Source organism: Megascapheus bottae, chromosome 25 (assembly GCF_031878675.1).
Source record: "Megascapheus bottae isolate mThoBot1 chromosome 25, mThoBot2.hap1, whole genome shotgun sequence".
NCBI lineage: Eukaryota > Metazoa > Chordata > Mammalia > Rodentia > Geomyidae > Megascapheus > Megascapheus bottae.
The window spans coordinates 24312150-24332131 of NC_143533.1; the positions used below are offsets into that span (position 1 = coordinate 24312150).

At 38.0% G+C, this 19982-nt stretch overlaps 1 protein-coding gene across 4 annotated transcripts in view; it reads left to right on the top strand.

Annotated features, from left to right (window-relative positions):
* The window catches only part of Meis2 (Meis homeobox 2), a 378408-nt gene that overhangs the window by 78237 nt on the left and 280189 nt on the right, over positions 1–19982 (top strand). For 3 of the 4 annotated variants that reach the window (XM_090318635.1, XM_090318634.1, XM_090318636.1), the window contains one exon: positions 8580–8632. The exons of the other annotated variant lie outside the window; for it this stretch is intronic. The gene's annotated coding sequence lies outside the window, so the exon portion shown is untranslated. The remainder of the gene's footprint in view (positions 1–8579; positions 8633–19982) is intronic. 4 annotated transcript variants of the gene reach the window in all.

Genomic DNA, 19982 nt, shown 5'->3' on the forward strand with positions numbered 1-19982 from the left:
AAATAGGTAGAACTTCCTGTCTGGCCTTTCTGAATCTATTTTTCACAGTTGCAAAGCACTGGTCAAACAAATTAAATTACTGCAGCAGTATGTAACTAATTTTATGTAAATTAAGGTGTTAATGTTCTGAATCACATTCCTGAAAATGGTCTGTTTTCTCTTGCAGCTTTTCTTCATTAATGATGCTATGAATAGTCAAATCGAAAAATTAATTCATACAAGACTAAGTGGATGAATTGTTACCCTTTTGTCCTTTGGAAAATTAGATCTAAATATAGTTTTATGGTCAACTCCATCTATAGTCATCAGTAGTCCCACCAAATAAATCAGCATTTGAAACTTAATATAACTAGGGGTGAGATGATGTGAAATAAATTCAATTTTGTTTACACGGCAGCAGACCTTTAGGAACTAATGGTGGTCAAATGGTGTGCTGCAGAATTAGTGCCAGGTTGAGAACTGGCACTTTCTGCTTCCAGAGAAGGCATTATCTTACCTAACACACGTTCTCTGTTTGAACTCTAAAATTTCCATTGCAAAAATTACCTACATGAACTATTATAGTAATAAAATATTTATAAAATTGGAAATAAGAGAGATTTAAGTTGGAAAAGCAGAGTAAAATCATTATGTGTTGTAATACTTTGCAAAGCATCTAAAGAAAATCAAGGGATTTTTCAATTTTCGGCATACCCATATAACTCATTGGTTGAAGTAATAAAACTATTTGACTTGACTCAAAATACTTTAGAGTTGTGGTTTATATTGCTATGATAAGCATTTAGGAAGTGGACTACGACTTCCTAAAGTGTGGTGCATAGAAATAATATAGCATAGAGTTGTAGGCAGGTAACTAGACCAGAAATACTGTTTTTGTGACAGACATGAAATGGAATTGTCTACACACACACACACACACACACACACACACACACACAGGCACACTTGGACCTTTTCCCAAAGAAGTCATTATGTTTGGGATTAAAATCGAATACTTCTACATCATTTCTAAAGTACTAACTACCTTTTTATATCTTGCACATGTTAAAGATCTAGAGATGACCTGAGTCTGTCTCACCTGTCATTCACATAGAACAAAAGTTCTCATCTCATTTTCCATCCTTATCCTGGTCGTCAAATTCTTCCAAAATGCACGTATTCAATAAAATCATTAGCAAGCAGCATCCTACTCATTTTAAGAGACCTCTCGAAAATGAAGTTCTGAGACTTACTTTAACCAGTGTAATAGACTAGTTTTGTAATAGATGAATGATAATTGAAGCTAATGTAATACATTTCAATTTGTGACCCCACTTAGTCCTCAGCCTCCAAAATACTTGCTTTCATGACCAAAGACGCCTGGGCGACATCCCAGGCTGACCCAGGTGTTGTCGCAGGGGAGACGGGGCCAGCTGGGGCATTCCTGGAGGGGATTGGCAGCCCAGTTCACACAGACCAGGCCTCCCTGGAAAGGCTATGCCTAATATGCAGTCTACACACTAGACCGTGCTGAAAGCCTAGCCTAACCAAAAGTTAACTTAACTTGTATGAAGAGGTGATTAGCTCCAGTTTTGGGGCATCAGTGGAATGATGGCCCTGAAAGAATACATGGATAATTAGAATCAAAAAGGGAAAACTCTAGAATTCTGGGTCTACAATTACTTTTCAAATGAATAGCTCATGTTTGTTTAGTATCCCATGAGATTTAGTATGAGAATACTATTCAATTTATTGTTTAAATGTCAAGCAATAATTAATATCCACCTTATCTTAGTCACAACTAATTGTCTAGCTTTTACAGTTATTTTGTAAGCAAAGTTTTATTTTTTTTTCAGAATGAGTTTCTGTTGAGCTTGAAGGACCCTCAGAAATGGGTGGAGCTACAGAGACTGTTCATGGGCTTCTTTCAGGTTCTCTAACAGTATCTGAGTTTTTGCTCGAAACCTCCAAGCTCTTTGTATGCATTGAATATAATGCCCTATGACACAGGCTAGTTGGGGTCTCTTTTCATTAACTCCATCTAGTTCTTATAAAATCAACGTCTTCCCAATACTTTTTCTACCTGCTCTGACTTGAGAAAGTACATAAAATTTGATATGCTTTATGTGCTCCACATTACCCAGCTTGCAAACGTCTTTGTCTAATCCAAAAGACACTGGATACACAACTCAAAAGAGTTGTTGTGAAGTTCTTGCGCTAAGCTGTATGGCTGAGATGCTGCTAGGCAGATCATTTGAAATTATAGACTTAAGGGCCTACCTTCCAGCTCCTGACTACCTGGCTGTAAAAAAATCCAAAGTTGTTTCACTTCCTTCATAAGGCTAATTCATTCATCTTTCCAAAAAGCATTTCACCACAAATGCTTGCCGGCCGTGTACCATGTATTGTGACAACTCATCCACAAGCATTGGCCCCTTTCTCTGTGGAGCTTGTGATCCATGGGAGCCAACGCTAAAGTTCTGGCTATGAAAGGAAAGGCAGTAGTGTGGGAGCCTCTTTTGGCAATGTTAGATTCTTCATATGTGTCGGGAATGCTGTAATATTTATCCTTCTGTAACTGGTCTGTTTCACTTAGCATAATCTCTTCCCCATCCATCCATGTTATCATAAATAGTATGATTTCCTTTTTTATATATTCTTTATTGTAATTAATAGAAGGGTTACATTATATTCACCAGATAGAAGGTGCATCATTTCACAAGCATTGATACCCTTTCTCATGTTGTGGTCCCCATTTCCCTCCCCCCACCCCCACCCCTCATCTTGTTTTCCCCCCTTCCCTATCCAATTTCAAATAACCAAATAAACATATATACACTATATCAGATAACCAGGTGAAATACTATAACCGTATGAGATAACCAAGGGACAGCAAAAGAGATGAGAGATAACATAGTACATTAAGGACAACAATCACTCATTGTATGGTTTTTGTTTCTATATCCTGGAGGTCCTTTATTTTTTGAGGGTCATGGGGCTTGAACTCAGCCTGGGTGCTGTCCTTGAGCTCTTTAGCTCAAACTACCATTCTACCCTTGAGCCAAGCCCCACTTCCCATTTTCTAGATGCTAATTGGAGATAAGAGTTTTCAGGTCCTTTTGTGCCCAGGCTGGCTTTGAACCTTGATCCCCAGATCTCAGCCTCCTGAGTAGCTAGGAGGACAGGCGTGAGCCACTGCGTCTGGCTGGACTTCCATCTTTTTAAGGGAAAGACATATTCCATTCCCATGTGACACATTTGTTTTTCGCATTTGTCTATTGATGGGCATTTTGATTGCCTTTACATATTGGCGATTGGGAGAAATGCTGCAATGAATACGGAAGTGCAAATATCTGTTTGGAATCCTGCTTTCAGTTCTGTTAGATGTGTAGCTACGAATGGGGATGTTGGGTCATATAGTAAGTTCTATTTTTAATATGCTGAGAAACTTCCATACTGTCTTTCATAGTGGCTGTGCCATTCTATAATTGCACAAATAATGTAGAGGAGTTCCAATTTCTTCATGTCTTTACCAACACTAATCTTGCTTTTTTGGCTTCTTCATTTTGCTTTTTAGTAGTAGCCATCACTAAAAATGTGGGTGATAAAGTGATAGGAATTTTCAAGGTAGATGGCTAACAACCTTCTACAGTGTTCGACTAGGTCTTAAGGCTGTCTCGGAGGTGAGTGAAACTCTTCGAACAGAGTTTATCCAGTATTTCAGTGAATGTTTTCCTTTAAACATCTCGTAATACATGGTCTTCTAGTGAAGTTGGATTGTATTAATTGAATCAATTAATTGCTGTCACTATAGCAGCTTAGTATGAGTGCTGAGTAAATGACACCAGGAGGGACCAGTGTGGGCCGCAGCCCTCTTGTGACACAGAATAACCAGCGCTAGGTCTAATGCTGCGGGTTGAGAAATGTAACTCATGTCAGGAATGGTGTACCGAGCTACGGACCTCACCCGAGAGATGAGTCAGTGATACTCTCCTTGTGTGGCCTTCCTCGCCCATATCTTCAGTCCTGGGAAGTCCCTCAGACAAACTCTCATCAAGGCAAGCAAAGACAGAAATGGCCACATCTGAGATGAGCTGCCAAGCCAGGACCAGTGAGTATGTTGTCCCCATGCGGGACCCCGTCCCCTGAGACCAACAGAAGCTCATGGAGTGTGAGTAAAGCCTGCACTTTTACTAATAACTAACATTGACACAGATCTACCCTAAAAAAGTGAGATATTAAGAACTAAGTTCATATGTGGGCAAAGTTTCTGTACTGCCTTCTCAGTTTTTCAATGTCTAAAATTCTTCTACAAGTGGAGTTGATTTTAGTTCTTCATTTTACAGATAAGAAAAAACCTGCCAATGATTTCTGTAGCATTCTATCTAGTGAGGCTTGACTTTGACACCCTCATTCCTCCGTGGAATGCAGTGGAGCTGCAGTTCACGTCAGCTCCTGTGGACCATGCAGGAGACGCCCAAGAGCTAGGGTGACGAGTATGTATGTCCATGCCAGGCTTCAAATGCATGGTTTTAAACTGCTGTTAGTACCTGGAAAGTTTTCCTTTTCTAATCAACATTAAATCAAAGAGAATCATTTATTCATCAAGTTCTCCTTGCTTGATATTATTTATATAGTTATAAATATTATATAAATTCTTCTCATAACTTAGAAATGGCACACTGAAATTAATGATACATACAAGAAACATTCTTTTCTTCATTTGTCTCTCTCAGAAACCTAAGTTGCATACAATATTCCCAAGCAATTTTGAGCCTGATCATAGGTAACTTGAGTGGTATGACAGGATTTTACCACAGATGACGCCACAAGCCTACAGAGGCGTTTTGGCAAAGCAGACACCTGGAGCAATGGTCTAGACACAAGAAAGTGGGAAATCAGTAGAGTATTTAAATAAGCTGACTTTTTGGAACTGTTAAACAAACAAAGGTCATTCTAGTTGGCTTTTAATGTAAACATTCTTGCTGTTTGAAGGTGCCTTATATTTCAAACTTACATGTGTTTATGTTTGTTGAATAATTCTATACTTTGTGTCATATGTACCTTTTCCATAAAAATGTCTGCTAATTTAAAACACTTCACTGTAGCATTGTATACTGATACTATCTATGAAATTGACTTTATTTAAAATATTGTTAGGAGTTCATGCTCAGGCTTGAATAAGTCTGGGAAACTGGTAACTTTTCATTGTGATGATGAAAATGAAATAAATTGACGACCCTGAAAACTTTATAGTAGCTAAAGGACCATTAATGTTTCCAGATGCAACTTTAAGATGCCTTTAGAATGACTATGATGAAATGCATCTCACCCGATGATTTCTATGATGTGATCACAAAGTGAATACTTTTTCCCCCCCCTCCCCCCCTCTGTATCTCTCTTTAAACAGGCAAGGAAAGTGGCAGTCTGAGATTTACACCTGATTTGTGTTATAGTAATCTTTGAAATTAAGAAGTGTATCCTTGCATTTCATTAAATTCTGGCTAATGAGATAACTGTCTTCGCAAGGAGGGGATGATAAAGTACTCAGGCCATAAAGCATAAATTAATACTGCAAGGTTAAACACTGGAACTAACTCATGTTTCAACAAAAGCCCCTACCAGCAGTTAAATTAACTGACATAAATACCATAAAATCTGTCTTTATTTTAGTTTCGGATGATGCTTTTCTGTACACCCCTGCTTTCAGTTTGTATAACTCATTTTTGCACATTATTGCACGCACCATTTGCCATTTAAAGAATCAGCTACAACGGGGAAAAGATTTAAGGAATGAAATACTCAGAGAGGAAAAAGAAACTGGTGGGCCTGGGTTATATCATACCTAAGATTTGTTAGTGCTGTTGAAAAAAATACTACAATAGATAACAGTAGTTCAAAGGAACAGTTAATTACGAGGCGACCAACCCAAAGAAATCTACTTTTTAAGCTTTTGATAGACATTTTGAAAAAAAATACTAAAGAAAACCTGTGGTGATAATAGGTTTGATATATATTCTGGCAAAAATTATATCACATTAATGAGGTGGCTTAAAGAGCTCATGCATTTTGCAGGAGGCATTTCAATGTATTAGTATAATTAGCAGTGATGAGAAAACTGTTTGGAACTGAATTACCTCTCACGAGTTCATTTGAGCTATATGAAATTACACCATGCAAGAAGGAAAATTATGGAGCCATCCAGAGAGAGTTCATGCCTGATTTGATCATAGCCACTAATTGGATGATCATTTTCGTAAAGCTTTTCAAATGGTTGACAGTTTCTGCCTCTCAATTTTTTTTTTGATAGAAGAGTTCTTTATTTCTTGTCCTAAGCAACCAAACATAGGTTTGTTAGAGATTTGGGTGTTTCTATAAGGACTTTACAGGTGTAATTGTCACAATCGGAGGGGCCTTTGTCCCTTAATTAGCTGCTTTTGGGGAACCCCTAATGAGAGTTGCTGTTCTGGTTAACAGCCTTAGAGAACACCCGAAGAGTGAAGCTCTCCCAGCCTGATGCATCGCAGCCTCCACCATATGACAGCAATTTAATGAAGTTCACGTCTGACCCAGTTGGGTGGGAGAGGGGCACTGAGAGTTGTGAGACTGTTTGATTCTTCCAGCTCTATGTGTGTGTGCCTGGTGTTTGGAAGGGAGCAGGCGTTCTGGTAACAGAGGAGAAGTGTGAAAGAGGAAGAGTGGGACCTGGAAGCTTTACTAGTGGACCTGCTTTATGACCTCTGTACACATGAGAGCCAGCATAGCATCCGTTCTCATAGAATCAGCTTTCATAGTGTAAACTGCATCCTATGGACAACATGGTTCTGCAAAGTTAAGTTTTAGGGGATAAGTAAATATCGTATTTGTTGCCTGTTTCACTTTGTATTTGTCTCCTCTATAACTCCTGGAATCTTCATTTCCATTCAAGACATACAAAATCTTCAGGGGAAATTCAATTAGGTTGAATTAAAATTATTACTGCTTAAAAACTGTAATGTCAATAGAACTATCAACCAGGTCGTAGGTACATTATCATAGGCTAAAACAAAAAAAAAAAAGAATCACCCCACTTCACTTGCTGCATAAAGAAAGATCCAGCATCTGATTTTTAAAATCTGCTTGGCAAATTCTAGTGTTGATAGAGAGAACCTGTGAGGTTCAGCATGGCTTCGGCTTTTCATGCAGACCGGCATGGCCATGTGCGTGCTCATAGACACACATGTGTAAGTTGTCAAGTGTCACATCTTTCTCCAAGTCTCATCATCTTGCTTTTCCCCTTCCCTTCCCTCATTCAAGTAAATAAATGTATGTACAATATACCAGGTACCAGAGTCAGATACAGCAACAAGAGGAGATAAACCATAAAGGACCTTGCACTCTTGCTCAGCTTTTTGCTCATAGCTGGTACTCTACCACTTGAGCCACACCTTTAGTCACACAATTTGCTGGCCAATTAGAAATGAAGGGCTCTGTGAACTTTTCAGCTTAAACTGTCTTAAAACCACTAGCCTCCAATCTCAGCCTTCTGTGATCATAGGCATGAGTCACATTTCTCGTTAGGTTATTATTTTTGCTCTTCTGATTGTACCTCTTCTTTAGAAACATCTGGGCTCTTTATTACCTCTCTCCCATTATTATGCATTATTTTCTCCTTTACTATTTTCATTTCTTTATTTATTGTGGGAGAACATCATCCGGATTTATAGTTTGTTTTCTTCCCATTATTGGATTGAGCTTCCACATCCTAATTATATTCTGCTTTTTATTAGATCCAAAGGAAACTTACGTTTCTTGGTCTACTTAAATATTTTCCTCCTTTTATCTTACCTTGTTATCTTTTAAAATTACTCTTTTCTTCTTAAAACTTTCCATTTCTGTCCTATAGGTGTCAAGTATTCTTTAACATATCCTAACAGAGCTACATATGAATTGTGCTTATATTTTAGGTTATGCACAACGTTATAAAGGAACGCTTGGGTTTGGATCCTGGGGCTTGATCTTTACATGGAAAAACCAGTATCTTTTCTGTGATACTCAATTCTCTCGTTAATTTTTACTCATGCTTTTAAAATTTAATAGACAAATGCTAGTATCTTCTTGCCACATTTTCTAAAATAAAAAAACAACTTCCAAGACCATTAAGATTACAAAATAATCTCTGACTTTATTTTTCATGCTCTTCTTAGTTAATGCAAATAGTCCCATTATTATAAGGAACTTCTTTAAAATGAGTCATTTTAAAAACACTACTATGTATACGCCTATATATAGTATTATATATTCCATAATACATGCATATATCCCCATAATCTTGTGAGATAGTATTACTGAAATATTCATGATAAAGTCAAGCTGTTCAGAGATAGTAGAAGCCTAAAGATAAAATACTATGGAAGGCATAAGTCTGAGCCTTGCAGCAAAATGTGCTGACCCAAAGGCATGTAGTAAAGGAACCTAGCCAACAGAACCATGAAAAGGGAAATGTGTTATGAGAGACACCGATGTTTGCCTATTCTGAATGGGTTTCCTTCTCCTTTGATAAGGAGATTGGCAACGCAGCAAGCTTAAAAGTGTGCATTTCTGTTCTCCCTTCCTATTAGGAAATAAGTGGGAACAACAAAGAGGAAGACCTACAAGGCTGACCATCTGGGAGGTAAGTCTTATTTGCTGCTTTCCCTTCTCTCCTTTTACTGCCTAAAGTGCTCTAGCGTTTGGCCTTCTTGCTCCTGAGGTAGGCCTAAGTATATAAACCATATGCTAAGGAGGGTAATGGATTAAAACAAGAAAAATAAATAAATCTCATGGTTTAGCTATTATTATTTGGAGGTTTCTTTTATATGCAACTAAAATTATCCTAATTCATGTGTGTGTGTGTGTGTGTGTGTGTGTGTGTGTGTGTGTGTACTGCATTATATGAGGAAAACCCTTCATGAATTGTAGATGAGCCACATTCCAGATAAGCTTTTACACAATATTGCTGAAGGCTAAGTGCATTGTAGAAGCATGATTTGGGAGTAACAAATTAATACAACTATGAAATGTACAGTTTATGAAGAAAGAATTAAATGCTTTTTGGTAATTAGCTGGTATGGCAACGCTGCTGCTGGCAGAATGCTGGCAGGTTGATTAGAGCATTACTTCAGAGCAGGATTGCTGTGAATACAGAAATAGTCATAGCCAGTTCATGCTTCTAAGGACAAATGATGATTTGTTCTTCTGCTTGAACTATGATGGAATCAGTGATGACATCCTAGAAAGAAGCAAAACCATGGGGATGCTATTAAGAGTTTAGAGATTCTAGCTGGCGAGGGAATATGGATTCTACTTACTCAAAATAATAGCATATAGGAAAAGAATAAAAGTTATTGTCATTATTTTGAATTGCTCCGGAGCTGTTCCATTGTAACATACATTTTAAGTCAAATTTCAGGTTATTAATATTTATTTTATTACTGTGATGTATCTATACTGTCACAATATTGGTATAATGAAATAATACGATGTTATGAGTTGTCCCCCACAAGTCTAATGTAGTACTTTTTTGATGAATAGCGCAATTTCTACCAGTACACCTTTGCTTATAGACCATCACTATTATTCAATTTCTAGCATATTCGCTTAGAAATAAGTTGAGTTTTTTTCCATTTTGCATTGAAAAAGTTATTATTAAGTAGCTGCACCAAGAGCTCACTCCATAAGTCAGGTCATGAGGACAATGCTTCTTGATACATGTCACTCCTTCCATTGTTCTCCCCACTCTGCCTCAAGTTATGTAGTTCAGTTTTTAGATAATGTGCACTGAATATAATAACATCCTATCGATTGTATATCACCCTCCCTCCATTTGTGTGCCCCTTTCACTCCTTTCTCTCTTTTAAACATACAATATCTAGTGTTACTGTTCTATCCACTGGTGCCTCAGTCTTAGTTGTGGGTAATCAGGTAGGATCTTAAGTTATGAATGGGTAAGAAATACCTGGAAGAGTTCATCTTACTAAGAAAACTGAAGCTAGAGTTGTAGCTTAGTGGTGAGTATTTGCCTAGAATAGAGTGGCTCGTGGGTCTAGTTCCCAGCACCTCCACCCAGTAACTGCAGATGGACCACTACTTGAAAATATCTGAGGGCCGGGAGTTTGGCCTAGTGGTAGAGTGCTTGCATAGCATGCACGAAGACCCGGGTTCGATTCCTCGGTACCCCACATACATAGCAAAAAAACGGAAGTGGTGCTGAGGCTCAAGTGGTAGAGCTGTAGCCTTGAGAAAGTCCAAGGACCGTGCTCACGCCCAGGACTGGCAAAAAAAAAAAAAAAAAAAAAAAAAGAATATCTGAGTCTGATCTGAACCTGTACTTTGAAATAAGAACTGCATAGTTATTTCTAGACAACTATGCATATATTCATGTGTGTGTGTATATATATATATATATTAATTAAACATCAAATTATAAATAACATAGAATGGAGTTTCCTAGGGATTTCTACTTCCTCTTCCTCAAGGGTCTGAGGAAACCACTTCTATTCAGAATTTGTTTCTGTTTTGTTTCGCGTGAGTTTTTCCTTACTGCTCAGCTGATATTCTTCTTATAGCCTCAAGTGGTTGAGGTATTACCACATTGGATTCACGAAGTTTTCTCATCCCTGCGGGGTCACCATTACCTCAGAGAACAGCCTGCAGGAGGGAGGGTGTGGGTTCACAGTTGCAGACTTGGGCAGGGCATCATGGTAGAGGGAGCATGTAGTCCAGGAAGGACGTCTTCACTTGATGGTGGGCGGGAAGTGAGCGGGCAGAACATCATCGTCACAAGCAAGTCCGCCTCCACTTCCTAAAGACTCTGCAGTCTCCCATTCAGCACTACTACCCGGGGACCAAGTGTTTCCGATTCTGTTGGAGGTTTTTTATTTTAAAGCAATGAAGAGAAGAGAGGATGAAGGAAAGGCCATGGCGGAAGGGGTTAGACATATACATAATCAGAGTGGTTAAAATGAGAATAGCGCTCCGATTCTCTGAGGGTTAGCTGGCCAGGCTAGAATGCCTGCTTGGGTTTGGTGGTTCTGGAAGCACAATTTTGGACTGGTAGGACAAGAAAGACTCTTAGACAACAGACACTGTAAGCAGATTTGTTATTCTAACCCTTAGAATCCTTTCAGATGTTAGAAAAAGAGAACCTTTTGCTAAAAAGAAAAAAAAATTCATATGCTATCTCACTTGGGTAGAGGTTGGAATAATATGGGGAAAAGAAATTGTTCAAAGGGAATTTTTAGCCAAAAGAATTTAGTTGTAATTTATTTATGAAAAACTACAAAGAGAAAATAGGAAAGCATCGTTTGAACAAGGAAGAACCACTTCTAGTTAATTATTTCACCAAATGAGAAAAGGATAAGAAACAGGAGAGAACTAGAAGCTAAAAGTAGTCCTTTGAATGAAGTTGATTAATCTACTATTGGGCTTTTTAGGAAGGAAGGGAGAAATAGCAGTGTGCCTTAGAAAGCTTATGTTTCAGTCATGTGATGTATGCATGTGTTAGGGCATCTGTTTAGGTTGACTTTTGTATATTGTGGGGTGATGTGAATTTCATTATACGTGATCATCGATCATACCAAAGCCTCTTCCTTCAATACCAGTCCTGCTGTGCACAGAAATATTCATGTTTGAGTGACATAATTGGTATAGACTAGGAAAGAGGTGGACATTAAACTTCATATACTTTAATGATCCCAAGTTCAGAGCCCTAACTGTTAAACGAGAAAATAAGTGTTTCCCTCTTATATTTCTCCTGGAAAGATTACCAGGTGGGAAGACCTTCCACTGACACTCGGTTACCAAGTCATCATGCAGAATTTCACTCTCAGTAGCTAAAAAAGTGAAGCTTCGCAAAGGAATTCTCAGAAATTACTGTGATGCTTTCTTTACTTTATAGATTGCACACTGATGCTCTTTGGTGTTATATAAGGAATTTCTGCTTGATAAATGGCATTATACATTCATTTCTAAAAATGTTATCTGAAGAAGTTGTCAAGTATGTTAAAAATAGGAAAGATTTTTATATTCTTGACTGAGTCATAGAAGAAAATTGCTTAGTGTTGGGTGTGATTGGAAATAACGTTTATCTCACTTCTTTGCTTCATTTTTCCCTAAGTACTTATCAACTCCAGATGTGCTACACTTTTTAATTATCTGCCAAATGTCAGTCACCCATCTTTCTGTGAAGGCTCCATGAGGGTGGGGCTCCTGTAATGCTGTGGACATTTATCTGAAAGACTCTGCTCATATCTGAGATGTGATTCCTACACTCTCAAACCACCTGCCAAATCGTAAACACTCCAGTGATCAGTGCGTAGCTTTAATGATCATGATTTTGAAGGGGCACTGCTGTACCAGCTTATTTACATGGATAATTTTATTATTCTATTTCTTTCATAACCTAATTGCAGTATTGCAAATGTAGAAGAAATCAAACTCTGGGCTTATATGGTGAGTTGATAACATCTTTATAACCTGCTGTTATAAGTGTTCTTGCTTGACTTTTCCATGTAAATGGTCATATATGAATTTTGGGATAGCCTGAGACTTAAAAATCACTTTTAAGATTTATATAAATAAGTAGGAGTCCAATTAATGTGTGTTCAACATGTCTTACAAAGCACATGAAGTCACAAATGTTACCTGTGGCTTTTTTTTTTCAGAAATTTCCATCAATTTTATTACTCAAAGTGCAGCTTTAACCATTGATTCATGTGAAATAATAGAATAATAGAATTAAATAGTAAACAGTAGAATATGAGGCATTTGAAAAACAATAGAAAAGAGAATGTTTTGATTCTTAAGAGTTAGTGATTACATACAGAAATGAAAAAGTGACAAAAATGTACAATTAATAAAAGTTTTTTAATCAGGTAGTAATTACTTGAGGACTCTGTATGGATTTTTCTTTTTGTAGTGGGATTCTTTAGATAAATCTGCACAGTATTTTCTTACTTTTGTTTTATTTCCAAACATGACTCTCTCATGAGTTTTGTGTAATCTTATTTTAATTACCTTGTTAGACAGTTTCCTATGCCCAGTTGGGATCATCGTGCTTTACTAAGTATTTTCTTCTTTTAATGTAAATTAGAAAAATCTATCTCACCACCTTTTCAGATCATTGGACTTCTATACCTTTGAGTGGAAATAGCATCATCCTTTGGATACATTTAAAAGAATGGAAAATACATTTAAAATAAAATTATTTTAGAAAGCCTCAATCTAGTTTAAGAGAAGCCTGAGTTCTACATGTACTGCTGAGGATTTGTGGTCGAAAAAAAAATACACAGTTGTATACATTGTTGTGTGTGTTTGGGGGATGAGATTTACAGCTCACATGTTTTATAACTGTATGTGCGGCTGGCTTACTATGTAGTCACAGCTGTTTAGACTGGACCTCATTCCACAGAGACGGGAAAAACATTGTGGGCAGTATAGTTCTTGAATGTTGGACATTCACCCTTTCTGAAGATTGTGGATTTGAAAAGGGATGACAAAAGTATTTAGGGATTCTGACTTTCACTTTTTTCTGCATAAGATTTTGGAATATTTTGAGGAAGTTCATTATCAGTTGCCAATTTCTCTTTACTAGATAGCTATCTATGTATTTTACTTATTTTAGAGGACATTGAACAACAGAAGCTTGTTCTTCATTCTAAGAGAAAGGTTATTCAGTATCTGTTATAAGTATTTGTACATACACACACACTCCAGTAAGCCTTTGTTATGGAGTAAGCTTCTTCTCATAAGAAGGGGAGTGTGAGAGGCTATTTAAATGGTTGTAAATGGAGGAATATTTGAATTGTGGCATATCCATATTGTGGAGAATTATTCATAAATAATGAAACATATGTGTACAAACATACAGAAATGTGCCTATAAGAAAATATTGTAGAATAGCCTCATTCTTGCAAGTTAAACAACTATGAGCATATGCAAATTATAGTATTTATGAATATATTTATAAGGCATATACATGTACAATATATGTCTATTTTATATACACATATCCTATATGTGTGTATATATATATATGTCTATGTAAGAGATACAGAGATGCAGAGAGTGAGACGGACTAGGAGGAAAGAGGCAGGAACTGCTAGTGGATAAGGATGAATGAATGCATTCTAAAACTGTGGTATTCACACTAGTTGAAATATTTCAGAAACCATGTACAATTTGAGGGAAATCTATGGTATCTTCATAAAAGTGTTTAAAACCTAAAAAGAATCACCACGTTTTATTGAATGGGTTTTGGGAAAAGTGTCAATCAACAACTGTGTCTCTTGGCCACATATCCAACAGCAGAGACACAGGTGGCACTTAGTTCCAGGTTTGCAGGTCCCTGTGACAGATCCACATGTGGAAACAAACCCCTAAGCCATGGTTTTGAGAATATAGATCCTTTACAAGGACTCACTTTCATAATTGGGATCAGTGGTTTTGAACAAAAGCGTTTGGAGGGAGCTTCCTCACTGCATCTTGCCCTTTCTTCTTGTGAAGACAGAGGCCACCGTCTGGAAGGAATAGGATCTCTGTGCGGTCAGATCGACTGGCTTCTTGATCTTGGATTTTTCAATGTGCAGAACTGCAGCTATTCTATTCTATTCTATTTGATTCAGTTCAATTCAATTCAATCTTGATTGCTTATAAGTTGTCCTGTGTGAGGTATTTTTCATAGCAGCATTCCTATAAGGAACGAAACAGCGATTCTCAGATGGAGGGTGCAGCAATATCTAGTGCACTTTGGAAGGGGCAGGGATGTGCTTTTGGAACCTCAAAGATTTTGCGAAGCACCCATACTGCACATGAGCAGCTCCCTCCCCAGTACAAGAAATTATCTAACTGAAGCATGGCTTACTCTTGCTGAGATTGGCAATTGGTAAGGACAAGCAAGGAAGTCAGCATCCACTTTGACTTGTCATTCTACTGACACCTTGCAATAGTCCAGGTATTTTGATTTTGCTTTGTGCCCCTTGCTGGAAAATGTTTCAAGTTATTTTTGGAAAGAAGTGCTGTGTTCTATATAAATTTATAAGTTGAATTACAAGCATCTAGGTAAATCACTTCTCAATCCCATGTGCCATCTTCCTTGACTGTCATGTCAGTCAATGTCCGTTCTGTTTCTCTTGTGGTTTTGAGATCTCTCTGCTAAATTTTATGTCACACCCAGAACAGTGTCATGAATAGATAAATGAGGTTTATGATGATTATGATAATGACCTTTCAGTATCTGAAACATTAAAAGGCATCACAGAGCAGAATGTTGGCAATCAATCAATTTGTGTGCAAGCATTTAGTGAGCTGAGATAATGAACTTGTGCTGTCTGTGTTGGATGCAGACATGAAAAAGAAGTTTAGTTTATACCTCTTTTATATTCCTTGTGGAGTATCTAGTCAAGTTTAGACAATTGCCACAGTGTCTAAGTATCTGTTGTATGGTTCGTTTAAGTGGCAGTGGATATTGAAATTATTAGATAAAATAGGAAAATGAAATTATTAGCTTTTTTTCCAGTCCTGGGGCTTGAACTCAGGGCCTGAGCACTGTCCTTTGGCTTTCTGGAGGCTAGAGCTCTACTACTTGAGCCACAGCACCACTTCCAGCTTTTTTCTATGTATGTGGTACCAAGGAATCAAACCTAGGTCTTCATGCATGCTAGACAAGCACTCTACCACTAGGCCAACCTCCCGGCCTAGTGGGAGTTTTTAAGTGGCATCTAGTTATGAGAGTCTACCAATCTTTTGTTACAGGAACTGAAAGATGGAAACTTCCCCTTTTAATCCATTTAATTTTAATTTTGAGAAACCATTTCCATAAATTAACCCAGTGACTACTTCCTTAATGGTGTGCTCTGTGACTTGTAGTCTCAGTCTAATCTAAGAATAGTCATGGTACTAGCATACTGAGTTTGATTAAATCCTGCTATATTTAAAATCAGTCCTTTGTATTCTCAAGCTGGTTTCATTTTCAGATTTTAAATATCTGACACACAAGTAGAATGTATAAATTTGAAAGGCAAGAGAATGGTTTTTTGGTTTATTGTACTAGATCAATGATACTATTCAGAATATAAGTTGAACAGATCATTCACTGCAAACTAGTTCAGAGAAAATGGCAAGCCTTGTCAGGGTAAGATAAGGTGTTCTCCAGAAAAAACTGTATATAAAAAATGGGACTACTTCCCTGGACTTTTTCTCTGGATATACTAAGGGAATATTTGATTCTGAAAGGGTTCATATTGTAGCTATGTATTGTCTGGGCAATACCCAGAATTCTTTACCTTCAGGGTGGCAATTACTCTCACAATTGCATACACATGGAGAACAAAAGACACTTCAAATTACATTGTAAACTCTAGAGATTAGTGTATCATTTCATGGACAGTTGAACCTGTGTTCCCTATAAATAAATATGTTTCCTTTGTTTCCATAGCAGAGTGGGGGGGGGCGCATCTTGTGGATTTCCACGGAGTTTGCATCAGGGTTTCACCACCCTACTTCTGCTACAGGAATGGCAGTCAGGGGGACGAAACTACAAGCCATACTTGGAAAATATAGGGGGATGTGTCAGTGTCTAGACTTGAACGTTTGTCTTTGTGTTCTTTGGTGGCCACTGGGTATGAGATGCATTGCCTCCTCTAGGCGCTTTGGGAAAGGAATTACATATAAATTGTGCTTGTATGGTCAAGTATATATGGTATAAGATATGCATATAGAGCAGTTGTAACCAGCAAGAGGAGGTGAAAATATAGTTTCAAGTCATATTCAACATTCTTGATCCCACAGGCATATAATGAGTTTCTAATACAATGTTCTGAGGCCTCTCAGCCTAAGAGCTGGAATTGTCAGGGGTTGTTTGATTGGATTGGGAAGATCTTCTCTAACTCTTTTCTTCCCTCTTATCCTCCCCTTCACTCCTGCTATGTCATGGTCTTCATTTGGCACAATTAGAATATATGTCATATAGCGCAATTAGCATATAGACCTCATCTCATAATCTCAGTCCATTGTGCCGCACACACTTAGAGCTTATAGTATTTTGGTTATTGTGAAATATTTTCCTGAATTTTTTTCTCCTTTACTGTCCTTTCTTAACAGAGTTCAATCTATCGCCCTACAAAGAAATTCAAGTATGGTTCTGATACATTAAAGAATATAAACTATCCAGTAAAGCCTGCATATTCTAACCAGTTTTTTTAAGAGAATATGTAATTGTAAAAACAGCCATGAGGAAAGTGAACTGCAAAGAATCTAGAAGCATGATAATGCCAAACAAGAGAACGTTCCTGGAAGGTATCCTGATCCAGAAATCGCCACGCCTTCCATTTCTCAGGCCTCTGTCCAAACTCGTCTGTCCAGTAAATGCTGGCTACTTGGGGAATGCTCAGTCAAAGCTTTGTTCTTGAGCCTGCTATATACCTGCCACAGAAATATCTCAACCACATGATGGTAGATTGTTCCTCTAGTCCAATTGCATTGCTTGGAGTTAGAAATTGTACATTATACTTATTTTTGAATAAGGTAGGTCAGTTGTCATGGGTTTAGTTTATAAGATCTGGGAGGTGGTTTCTTAGGGTGGGAACTATGAGATGCTCAAAATGATGTCTAAAAATCTAGAATACTAACAAGTAAATAGGCACTTCTTTGGGTCATTCCCAGCTACTCTGCTGGAAGATGACCAGTGGTCAGGAGCGCTCTAGAACCTCATCCAGTCTTAGAAGATCTAAACTTCTATCCACCAGAGTCAGAGGTGTCCCTTCAGGATTTGCAGTCCGCAGTTGATCGTATTGATTCTCAGAAGGTTGTCTGGAAACCCTGACATCCTCCTGTTTCACCAAAGCAGATTATTCTGTCAGTCTCACAGCAGTGATACTTGTAATTCTATCGATGCCTATGTTTACAGTCTTTTGAGGAATCCCTACTTCCTTGTATTCTAATGATGCTTGTGTTAACAGTCTTTTGTGGAGTATTATTTCTTTATACTCTAATAATGCCTGTGCTCATGGTATTTCTTTTGGTGTACATTTTAAAGCCAGCATATTCTTGGTATTATATTGATCTTGCAGAAGTAGCAAATGGAGTATATAGGTTAAAAGGCTCATGTTGTATAAAATAAATCCACTTCAAAATTTTCCCTAATCTACTCGGGCATAGTGGCTCTAGTGGCTCATGCCTGTAATCCTAGCTCCTCAGGAGGCTGAGATCTGAGGATCAAGGTTCAAAACCAGCCTGGGGAACTAAAGTCTATGAGACTCTTATCTCCAGTTAAGCATGGAAAACTGGAAGTGGCACTGTGGCTTAAGGGCAGGGCGGTTGCATTGAGCTGAAGGGGTCAGGGACAGCACCCAGGCCCAGGGAGTCTTCAGCCTTGGGCTGAAGAGCTCGGGGGTAGCTGTGGGCTCTGTTCTCTCAGTGGAGAGAAGTGGGGGGGGGGTGGGGAGTAACCAAAGGCTGGAGGAGAGGGGGTCAGGAGGCGGATGGCCCCCAGTTACTTCTCCTGATGCTTTTCCTCTCCCAGGTGTTGGCACCAAATGTTAGGGAACAGGAGGAGAAAGGAACCGGCTGAGTCAACCTCAGCAGGCAAGGACTGTTTGTTACAGCAGCCAGGAGGAGGAAGGTTGTGCAGTTGGCATTAGGCTTTTATGGGGTCTGAGCAAGGAGACAGAGGTTATTGAAACGGCTACCAGGGCTAGGGAAGGTGGGCACTTCTGGCTAGACCCACAGTGGAATGTCCCGGCTTAGGTAGGATGGCCCTCCTGTGTCAGGCACGTCCACCCATACTTGGACTTTTGCCTGATGTCTGTATGTACCTGGGATAGTAGGGCGGGAGCCAGTCCTTCATGTACATTGACAACTAGGAATGCTCATAATGAAAACTCACAGGTAGAAATATATTTGAAAAAAAATATTTCTTGAATGTACTTTTTTAATCTCTCATAATCTTAGAGATTCCAAAGAAACTTTAATTCATGCAATATCTTAAGATGTACTTGATACAAAAGTTCTCCTGTTTATTTTTTTTGAAGTGATTCATTTCTTTTTTCTGTTTTCTGCCTGAACGTCACTCCTCTCCTACATCATATTCTTTCTAATTTTGAGGCCAGAATTACCCCCATCTCAGAATATTATGCTGTTAAAGACACCTCGACTGCTCTTGACTATATCTGCTGGGAACATTATACAAGGCAATGAAATAGCCATGCGATTATGTTTGAAAAAAAACTGATATGTAGAACTGTTTTCATAAGTTGCATTTATGGGCTCATTTGATGAGCTTCTTTGGAAATAAAATGCATTTTAAATGTGAGTTGAATAAAGATGCATGAGGCATCTGTGTTGTTAGTCAGCAAAACAGTGACATACCGATAGTTACTTTTTATGATCTATCAAGTTGAATCATCAATCCATTAAATTCCAACCTCTAGCAGGTAGCAAATCTGTAATTAAGATAAACTAATTAACAGTTTATCCTCACATGAAAAATACATTTGCTCTGTTTATATGGGATTATATTTATAAGATTTTCAGAAGACCATCTGCATGGTCCCATCGAATCATCCATCTAGTAACATGTTTCTTTTGCAGGAAAAAAAAAAAGATCCAAACCACAAAAACAAAACTGTTGTTGGTGCAGGAAATTTACTCACCACTAAAAAATTATTTTCCAATTTAGAAACAAACAAAAAACCCCATTGAGATACAGTCTACTGTCAACTAACTTATTGCCTAGGAAATGATTGATTTTGTTTGCAAACCATATGTTTGATAACTAAGTCGTGTTCCGAGTCTTTCATGATTGTGTATCAATAAAGTCCTCTCTGAAAACTTATTTCTCCTTCACAGCACTCATCAAGCACTAAATACTTAAGTAAGGCACAAGGAGAATCCATCATTTTACTCTGGTAATTGCTTTCCCTTCCTTGTGTTTAAGTAGAGTAAATGAACCATAATTTTAAATTCCTCTTGACATTCAGTATCAGATG